At 32.8% G+C, this 11,285-nt stretch overlaps 1 pseudogene; it reads right to left on the minus strand.

Annotated features, from left to right (window-relative positions):
• Positions 1-9,243: 9,243 nt before the first annotated feature.
• On the minus strand, positions 9,244-10,688 carry LOC149533280 (putative UPF0481 protein At3g02645; annotated as a pseudogene).
• Positions 10,689-11,285: the final 597 nt, after the last annotated feature.

Genomic DNA, 11,285 nt, shown 5'->3' on the forward strand with positions numbered 1-11,285 from the left:
CTACTATGAACCTTATACCCTACAAAATCTATCTAAAAGAAAAGAGACTTCAACTCCCAAGTCCCCAAAATCACCAATAGTTACCGAGTTGCAAGAAGTGCAAACCAAACTACAGTCTAAAGGACTCGAGTCGTAGACAGAAGCTACCAAGATTGTTTAAACTGAGTCTAAAGGACCAGAGTCATAGATAGTGGGACCCAAGTCTGATATTGAAGTTCATGATGAAGAAAGTGGAACTCATACCAAACCCAAAGAACTTGTGATAGCAAGATATGTTAGAAGGCATCATGTGCCTAATCAGATCATTGGAGACAAATCTAGTGGAACAATGACAAGAAGCAAATTGAAAGGTACATGTTTACTTGTTGAATTTGAACCAAGAAATATTAAATATGCATTAGATAATGAAAGTTGGGTTGAAGTAATGAATGAAGAGATAGAATAGATAGAGAAGAACAAAACTTGGACTCTTGTTCCTAGACTCAAGAATTAAAATGTAATTGGTACAAAGTGGCTATTTAGAAACAAGCTGAATGAAAATGGGAAAGTGTCTAGAAACAAAGAAATATTGGTATGTAAAGGTTAGTCTTAAGAAGAAGGTATTTATTATGGTGAAACTTTTGCCCCTATTGCAAGATTAGATGTTAGAACTTTACTTGCATTTTCAGCACACAGAGCATTTAAAGTGTATCAAATGGATGTTACATTTGCATTCTTGAATGAAATTCTTGATGAGGAAGTCTACATTGAACAACTAGAAGATTTTGTAGATCCTAACAAAAGAGACATGGTTTGAAAATTACATAAAGCATTATATGCTCTTAAGCAAGCTTCAGAAGCTTGGTATGAATGACAACATAACTATTTGATATAGATTGGTTTTAAAAGAACACATGATAACATTAGTCTATATATCAAAGAAGGACCAGAAAAAAATATTTTGTTGCCTGAAATATTTGTTGATGACACATTATTCATAGGAAATGATGACTTGTGCAAGAGATTTTTAGAAGAAATGAGCAAGGAATTTGAAATGTCTATGTTTGGAGAGATAAAATTCTTTGTTGGATTACAAATTCAACAAAAAAAAATGGTATGTACATCACTCAATCCAAATACATAAAGGAGATACTAAAGAAATTGGGAATGGAATATTCAAGACCAGTCGAAATGCCTATGTCTACTAGACATAAGCTTTCCAAGAATGATAATTCAAAAGAAGTAGATTAGACCACTTACAGACCAATGATTGGAGAAATGCTATATCTAGTGCATACAAGGTTTGACATTGCATTAGTAGTTAGTATGGTGGAAAGATTCTAAGAAAATCCCAAGAAAAGTCACATGATGGAAATCAAGAGAAACATGAGATATCTAAAAGGTACTGGAGACTATGGCTTATGGTACAAACTCAAAGGAAATCTAGACTTGAAGGTATTTACTAATGCTGATTGGGTAGGAAGTTTTGATGATAGAAAAAGTGCTAGTGGTGAAGCATTCTTTCTTGGTAAAAGACTAGTGTCTTGGACAAGTAACAAACAAAAGTGTATTTCTCAATCCACAATAGAGGTAGAATATGTAGCAGCAACAATTAATTTTTCTAACATTTTTTGGTTCAAACAACTATTGGAAGGAATGAAGATAGAGATCAAGGTTCTAGCAGTTATATATTGTGATAACACTAGTGCAATGAATATATCTAAGAACTGAGTGATGCATACCAAAACAAAGCACATTGCACTATAAAATATCACTTCTTAAGAGGATTGGTGTAGGATAAAGAAAATGGATTAGAATATGTAAATACAAAAGAACATATTGTAGATATATTCACCAAGCCATTATCTAAGGATGCATTTCTATATCTAAGAGGTAAGCTAGTGGTCATTCCCCTATCTAAAGCTCACTAAATGAAGTTTAGTGATGCACCAACTAGAGAAAGTTGAAGATCAATCAATTGGTGTAGTATTCACAAGGGCATATTGCAAATGAATCCATACTTAAGGTACATTGATATTATCAAAATTATTATCTTTGGCATGTTTTGTTAAAGAGGGAGAAGTTTACTATCATATCTCATAATAAATTTTTGTTATTACAAAGAGGGAGAAGTTTTTATGGAGAGATATCAAAGACAAAGAATGAACTTGGAAAAAAGTTGTTGTAGACAAAAGTTTTTTGACAGAGGGAGCAACTGAAGATCTCACACTAAAGGAGGGAGTTCCCTAAATAAATCTAAGGATATGTTCTCAAATTTTTATTATGTTATGACATGTGTTGCCATCAATGGCAAAGAGGGAGATTGTTAGATACAATTGATTAATTGTGTATTGTCTTTGATGTTAAAAAAATGTCATATCATTATTAGTCAATGTATGTCAAGCTCACTTGGATAGTGAAGATAGCTTTCTGTGTTCGAGCATCCCTATGTTTGCCTAGTTCAGAAGAAAGTGTCTACCAAGTTCATTTGGGCATTGAAGAAAAGTCTGTAGAAGATGAGCATTAACTGAGTTCACTTGGTTAATGAAGGAAATGTTGGATGGAATTAGAGTTAATTGAGTTCACTTAGTTACCAAAGGATCTTTGTGAGTTTTTAGTGTTAACCAAACTTTTTTTAGTTAACACAAGTAAATCATTTCTAAGTTAGTGTCTACCGAGTTGGGTTGGCTAACGAAAGGTTTTCTTGTTTTGGTATATCAAGATTAATTATCTTATGTATTGATTCCAGCTAACTGAGATAATGAATTTTAATTATTCTAAGCTATATTCTAGTTGACTTGACAATAGGAAGGATATAATTATAAGGTCAAGTTGTGAGATAATGTGTATATGTAAATGAAGTACAATAATGAAGATTTAAGATTTGCTCTAAGGAAGCGAATCTAAAGATAACAAGGATGTGTTTGAAGAGCTGAAAGGATACATTTGATTAGAAAGGATCAAGTACAAGCCAGAATAGAGATTTGTAATCAGCAAGTCAGTTGCATCTAAATCAAGTCATCTCATTATTACTCTCCAACCATTGTAGCAGTGATCAAATCTCTTAACAAAGTTGGCTTAATAGCTATTTGTAAATCCTCTAACAAGGTGGCAATTCTATTGAATTGTCTAAAGACCTCTAATAAGGCCACTCCTAAAAAGGTGATTAAATCCTCTAATAGGGTCACACCTAACAATGTGTTTTGTAACCTTTAACAAGGTTGGCTCCTAACAGGGCTCACTTCAAAAGAGTGAAAATCAATAATTAGTTACAATTGGTGGTTTTCTCAAATTGGGTTTCCACGTGAAATCTTGGTTTCAAATGTTTTCATGCTATTTCTTTTATCCTTGCAATTAAGTTAAAGTAATGATAATCACTGATAACATCTTAAGATCTGCAAAGCTAATTCATTACCAAGTATATTCAGTATTTACAGAGTTATAGTATTTTATGTGTGTTTGTCAAGCGTCAATACTATTCAGCTATCAAAGTTTGTTTTGTACTAAAATCTAAGGGATCTAGGATTTATTTTTATAGTAACTGATTCATCCCTCCCCTCTCAGTTACTCCTCTTATATTTCCAACACTAGTTATCATCATGAGATAACTAAAAACACTATACGCTAGCATCATCATCGAAAGAATAATCATGCATACATGAAATAACTAATACCAAGGTAACTCATCATATAATCAACTGAGTATGAAATAATATCCAACAATCTAGAAAATATATGTCCCTAATCATTAGCATAATCATAAAGCTTGCCTAAAAGAGTTCAGCAATAAACACTAAAAAGTAAATTAGGGGTAGGCACTACAACATGAATGTTGATGATACTACCTTGGGGGGGTATCTTGAGCATTAGAGAGTATTGAAATGTTGCATTCATGACTATGTTTGTCATTGATCTCAACATAGCATAGTGTTTGTAAAGACTGCCTAGGTAGTAGATATAAATCTTAGTGGTATAGAAAATGGTTTGATTTTTTGGTGATGCATAATTATTCACATGTTCAATACAATATCTTAATGATGTGGTTAAGTGCACAGAGTCTAAGTTGAAGCTTTACAAAAGTTATATCAAATTTTTAGAGAGTTGTTTAGAGACAAAGTATTCGAAAAGTAGTTCCTCATGTTTGTTTCCTATCTTACATATAAGATGCAATGAGAAGATGTGTAGTTACATAGTGTCAGAAAATAGTCAGCTAATGATATCAGTGAGTGTACAAGACATAGTATCATACGTGTGAAGTTTTGTATAGACTGTGAGCTGATAGTGCTATTGTAACTATAATTAATTTGGAAAGCCTCAAGGTTGACTCAAGGAATTGTTTTGGAGATATGGTATAAAGAAAAGATGTTTTCCTTGTTTGTAAGGTATGATGATCATTGTATGAAGTGCAAAGTGTAAAAAGAAGAAGAGTGCTTGAGAAATGTGTATAAGCAATCCAAGGGATCATTGGATGTGAGAATTGTGATGTGGTTAAAATATTAGAAGGAGTAGAGGTTTGGTTGATAGGACAGAGAAAAAGGAAGGAATAGTATAGTACAATTATATTATTCCACTAGAAATAATATAAATATTATTTGGATAGTGGATACATTGGTGTTACCATTGAAGTTGTTTGGGTAGTGGGTCCAACTATCTTCCACAACTTCTAACAAGGTTAGAATCTCCTAATAGGGAGTCAAAGTCTCCTAATAGGGACTCATATGTATTGAATGTATTTAGAGACTCCTAACAGGGTCCATCCTCTAACTAGGAATATTTATATTAGTACATCATCTTATGAGTACCATCCCCACCAAGGATTTCCCTAGTTAACATATCTAGTGTTATTGTGTATGATTATTTGGTTGTGGTTATAGTTTATATTACTCATATGGTTAAGTTTTTTTAAGGTTGATAATTGTGATAATAGTTGGATAAATGATTTACCTCCCCCTCTCAATTATATTAGTGGACTATATATTCTAACAATTGGTATTAGAGCATCAAGTCCTTGAGGGAGAAGCTTAATAGCTTTGGGAGATCAATGGAGAATATTTTTTAGAAAGGATAGTCCTATATTTGATGGGGCCAACTATGATAGTTGGAAGGAGAAGATGAAGAATCATCTATTGTGCATGGGTCTAGGTTATTGGATCTTAACAATATGTGAGAAGAAAATCATTGAAGAAGAAAAGCTTGAAGGATGTAGTGAAGTGAGAAAGATCTATTCATATGTAACATGCCAGCTAGAGAAGCTCTGGCATCAACTCTGCCAAAGAATAAATACAGCCAGGTAAAGTCACTTGAAACATCTTATAAAATTTGGAATGCATTAAAATCTACTTTTGAAGGTGATACACATGCAAAGAGAATGAAATTGTAGAATTGGATATGTACATTTCAAGATGCTAAGATGATGGAAGATGAATCTATAAGAAGTTATATTGGTAGAATATTAGAAATTGTTACAGGAATTTAGTCTCATGGTGGAACCGAGGAAGAAGATGAATTAATATGGAAGATCTTGGAAATTTTGACACCATTGTTCAAGCAAGTAGCTTAGGTGATTCAACTAGTAATGCCCTGCACTAAGGATTTCACAAATGAAATATTTCTTGGAAGATTAGGATCTACAGAAGTAGATCTGAGATAGTGTAGAGATCTAGCTAGAGTGGAAACAACTTTTGGTGCCCTGAACATTTGACCTAATTTGAGACGGAGTGCAAGAACACGTGGAGATTTTGCTAGTAGTAGTAAATCTGATGAAGACAAGAAGATTGAAGAAGGAGTATCCCTTCTTGTGAGAAGAGAGAAAGATGGTAAGAAAATCTTTAAATGTTGGACTTGTGATGAATTTATTCATTATGCATCCAAATATCCGAAAAGAGAGAAAATGTATGAGGTAAATTTTAAGCCTACAAAGGATAGAGATAGAAATTATTTGTATGAAATGAAGATGAAGGATCTAATGAGAAAGGTCAAAGTGAAACTGATGATGAATTTGGATTTGTGGCTATCAAGGAAGATGATCTTGATAGAGAAGTTAGAGAAGAATGAGATATAATTTTCCAAGTGGAAAAGAAATTTAATTGGATAGTTAATAGTGGTTGTTCACATCACATAACTAGTGATATGAATAATTTTGTTAACTTCAAGAATCATGATGAAGGTATTGTTAGTGTTGGTAACAATGCAACCTATCATATAATAGGGATTGGATCCATTATTCTTGATGGTAAAACTAATACTGATGATGTTTATTTTGTGGATAGATTGAAGTATAAATTATTGAGTGTTGGATAGTTGGTGGACAAAGGTTAGCAGTTGTAGTTCACTGAGAAGACCTGCATTATAAAACATAGAGATGATAAGATAATTGGAACTAGCACTAGATCTAGAGGTAATGTATTTTAGTTGAATCTTACTAAAATGACATGTTTGGTAGCTAAAGTGGATAGCAGTTGGTTGTGGCATAGAAGATTTTGTCACATAAACTTTGATAATATTGTGAAGGTTAGTAGCACTTTTACAGTTAGAGACTTGCCTAAGATTACAAAACCTACTATTATTGTGTGTAAAGAATGTATTTGGACTAAATAGAAGAAAGTATCAGTTCCTATCAAGAATTTTGCTACCATAGAGAAGCTAGAAATCATTCACACATATCTAAGTGGTCCCTCCAAAACAAGAGGATTCAATGGTGAAAGGTATTTTATGATTTTTTCTATTGATTTCACTAGAACAATGTAGGCAGCATTTCATAAAGAGAAATCTAAAGCTTTTGAGAAGTTTAAGATATTTAAGAATAGAGTTGAGAATGAATCTAGTGTTAAGATAAAGTGTTTAAGGTCTGATAGAGGAGGAGAATTCACCTCTAGAGAATTTAACATATTTTGTGAAGAGAATAGAATCAAAATAAAATTATCTTCACCTCAAACACCTGAGCAAAATGGGATTGTTGAATGAATAAATAAGCTTGTAGCAGAAATAGCAAGAGCAGTGTAGTTTGAGAATGATGTTTCTAAGATATTTTGGATAGAAGCAATCAATACATCAGTGTACACTCTGAATAGAATACACCTTATGAACTATGGTTTGGGCATTCACCATCAGTTAAGTATTTTAGAATATTTAGGATGTTTTGTTTCCTATCAGTTAAGTTCCTGATGTTTGTTTTCTATCTTACATTTGAGATGCAATGAGAAGATGCACAGTTAGACAATGGCAGAGGACAGTCAACTGGTGATGTCAGCAAGTACACAAGCCCTAGTATCGCACATGTGGAGTATTGTATAGATTATGAGTTGAAAGTACTATTATAATTGTAATTAATTAATTATCTCATTATAATTCATTGGGAAAGCCTCAAGGCCAACTCAAGGAATTATTTTGAAGATATGGTATAAAGGAAAGATGTTTTCCTTGTTTGTAAGGTATGATGATCATTGTATGAAGTGTGAAGTGTGAAAAGGAGTAGAGTGCTTGAGGAATGTGTGTAAGCGATCAAGGGATTATTGGATGCAAGATTTGTGATCTAGTCTAGTTGACAGGACAGAGAAAGAGGAAGGAATAGTATAGTACAATTGTATTATTCTACAAGGAATAATATAGAGATCATTTAGACAATGGGTTCATTAGTCTTACCCTTGAAGTTGTTTGGGCAGTGGGTCTAACTATCTTCCACAACTCCTAACAAGGTTGGCACAATTCCTAATACGGTTGGAATCTCCTAAAAGGGATTCAAAGTCTCATGACAGGGACTCATATATACTAAATGTATTCATAAACTCCTAGCAGGGTCCATCCTCTAATAAGGAATATTTATACTAGTACATTGTCTTGTGGGTAGCATCCCCATCGAGGTTTTCCCTCTAATCAAGGGTTTCCCTAGTTAACATATCTAGTGTTATTGTGTAAGATTATCTTGTTGTGGTTACAGTTTATATTACTCATATGGTTAAGTTTGTTTAAGGTTGACAATTGTTATAATAGTTGGATAATTGATTCACCCCCCACTCTCTCAATTATATCAGGGGGCTATATATTCTAACATATGCTACTTACTATTTTTAAGTTTAAGTTTATTATTGACTATATAAGTTTATGCAAGTCAGTACATATAGAATAGAGAGCTAAATGGAATGAACAAGTTGGATTATCCCATACCCCCATACCTCTTAGTTATGTCAAGTTTCCTAACATATACTTTCTAAGTGAAGATTCTAATGGCGATGTCTTTCTTTGAGTAAAGTTTGCACTAAATTAGACACTTGCATTAAATCTCATGGACATTCTTGCCTCGATTATAGAGAAAATAATATGAATAAAATTAAATCATTAAAGAAGCATTTAAATGCTCCTAAACTTGCAACTTATTTACAAATATTTCTTTGTTGTCAAATAAAGATTAAATTAAAAATAGTGCATGCAATACTATCATTCTTATCAATATTATTATGACTCAAATTTTAAATATAAATCTAATAGTTTTTTAAATTTAAATTTTCAAACAATAAAATTAAATAAGTATAATATTCATTAATAAAAATATTATATGTTCTAATATTGTATTTCAAAATTATATGTTAAATCGGGCATATATTTGAACTATTATAATACATCACATTTAAAGATATATACAAGAATAGATAAAATAATAATAATTTATTTTTTTAATGAATAGATGTATACTTTCTTTTCTTTTCATAAAATCATACACATTCTTCAAAAAGAATTTCTTATAATAAAATTAAGGTAATATAAACTGTACTTAATAGATATAATTTCTTATAATAAAATTAAGGTGATAGATTGTACTTAATAGTTTTTTATTGTAGTTAAACTAAAACAGAAGACTTAAACATCACGCACTAAAGTTTGATTAATAGTTTTCAAGTTAAAATAGATACCAACATAACATAAAGACTTAAAATTTTGGATCAGCTCCCTTATTCAAGTGCTTCTTAATATCAAAAACATGACACTAAAATGCAAACTAAAGTTTGATTAATAGTTTTCAAGTTAAAATAGATACCAACATAACATAAAGACTTAAAATTTTGGATCAGCTCCCTTATTCAAGTGCTTCTTAATATCAAAAATATGACACTAAAATGCAAACTAAAGTTTGATTACTAGTTTTTAAGTTAAAATAGATACCAACATAACATAAAGACTTAAAATTTTGTATCAGCTCCCTTATTCATGTGCTTCCTAATATAAAAAACATGACACTAAAATGCAATATATCTACGCCGATGGATCTTTCTAAGATGTAAAATAACCTTTCATTGTATAGATGTTTTGTAGAAGTGTGAGAAGTAAAAGTATTCCGGCCGCTACCAAGGAGACAACATACCATGGACTGGAACAATGCTGTTTCTGGAATTCGCTCATCCACACTTTGACCTTGCTGTTGTAATGTCTGTTCACATCTTCCAAAATATCTTTAAAATCATTGTCGTTCGTGATCTCGACGCACAGGGCATTGAACATTATAGCTACTTCCTTATCGCTACCCAGAAGATCCTGGCTTCCTTCAACAGCTCGACATCCTCCCCGGAGTCAATTAAGTGATTCATCATACGCACGTGGCGTGATATTTCTCGCTTAGTTTTGAAGTGTTTCTCCCTCTTCCTCTGGCACGCTTCCAGAGCAATGAGATTTCTCAGGAATATTTCCGTGTTATCATAAATCCTGATTCGAGGGAGGTAAAGTTTACTGCTTCGGAGAAATCGACGCTCAAAATGGACCCTTCTTTCTTTCTCCTGCTCCAATTTAATTCCAGATTGTTGCAACATTTTAGCTGAAGGTATCATGCTCGTATCTACTTCTACATTTCTATGCCACCAGCGTTTCTCTGTTGGAGGAGCACCCTCATTGTGATCTCGATTTGACAAGACCTCTGCAATCAGTCGCCTTGACAAATCCAACAGATGGAATGCACCTTCCTTAATGTGTTTCTTTATTGATTCTATAATATTATTTCTCTTTATAGTACTACTTACCTCTCTTCCCTTGAACGGAAAGCCTTGAAAATAGCTGCCCACGCAGTCGCTCAGACTTTCAGCTAAGAAGGCTACAGGATCTTTCAACTCCAATTCTAGGATCCTTTTCAGAATAAATATAGGAATCTGGTTTTCCATCTTCAAAATGTCCATCATGATCTCTCGTCTTTTAACGTTGTCACCTCTCTCCCTGCAGAAAACAAGGCTGGAATCGGGTAAGTCCATTCGAAGGAACTCTAGAATGAAGCATGCATCCACTGTCATTATCCAGGCAAGTGTATCTCCATCACATTCAATAGCCAATTCCTCGTAGCAATCTCTGATCTTTTCCTCCTGCTTTTTAACCTCTTCTACTAGCCCTACTCTGGTCATATGAGGGATCCTTTCCAAGGCTCTGTCTACCGCTTGGAGCTTAAATTCGTCCATTAGAGTCATCTCCCTGTCTCTCTTGTGATGAAAAGGTCCAAGAAACACTACCAGGGGATCATAAGCTTGTGGTTTGGTTTTCTTTGTAGATTCAGGCACTCGATATATCGATACACCGCAGGACGTTTTTATAGGCCTGTACTTTCTAGCTGGTTTACGACCATGTTTTAATTGATCAATCCATGATTCATGTTCTCTGTTCATTTCCAACCGGATTTCCCTCTTTTGATCATCTTGGATGATTATACTAATACTCTCTTTATTGTTTTCAGCTTCCATTATCAGCTCCTGGAAATCAAACAGTGTGATAACTTCAGTAGGAAGAAAGGAGTGGGTAACCGTAGAAACAACTCATATATTTAGAACATTTAAATATCGACAAGTAGGAAATAATTTCTGCACCAAGTTCAAATGTGATATTGTTATTAAGATTTAAGTGTGGTCAAGCTGGAATACTAATTGGATGAGTGACATCTTTACTTCACCTTTGTTAACATGGGATAGATTTGTGTTGAATCACTGCTTATGAAATATGGGTCAATGATATGACTCAAAAAAGCTACACAATGCAATATCACAATTTTAAACATGCTAAAAGTATAGATTTAAGAACATAAGAATTAATTCTTCAAAATTATGACACTAATATGAACATATAAAGATAAAGAGTCTCAGAAAATTGTAGAAGATAAATTTTGTATACAATGACTTATGGAAGGCAATAAATTTGGACTAAGGTTGAAACATGGAGTTAAAGATTCTAAAGTAAAACCTAAAATCTATGCATAACATCTATATGAAAGAGAAGAATTGAATATACATTTAGAAATTAAATATAAAAATAATGACATAAAAAGAAAAAAGGGAAAAAACTTT

The sequence above is a fragment of the Cupressus sempervirens genome, chromosome 10 (genome assembly GCF_028749045.1).
Source record: "Cupressus sempervirens isolate cs-2001-9-10 chromosome 10, ASM2874904v1, whole genome shotgun sequence".
NCBI lineage: Eukaryota > Viridiplantae > Streptophyta > Pinopsida > Cupressales > Cupressaceae > Cupressus > Cupressus sempervirens.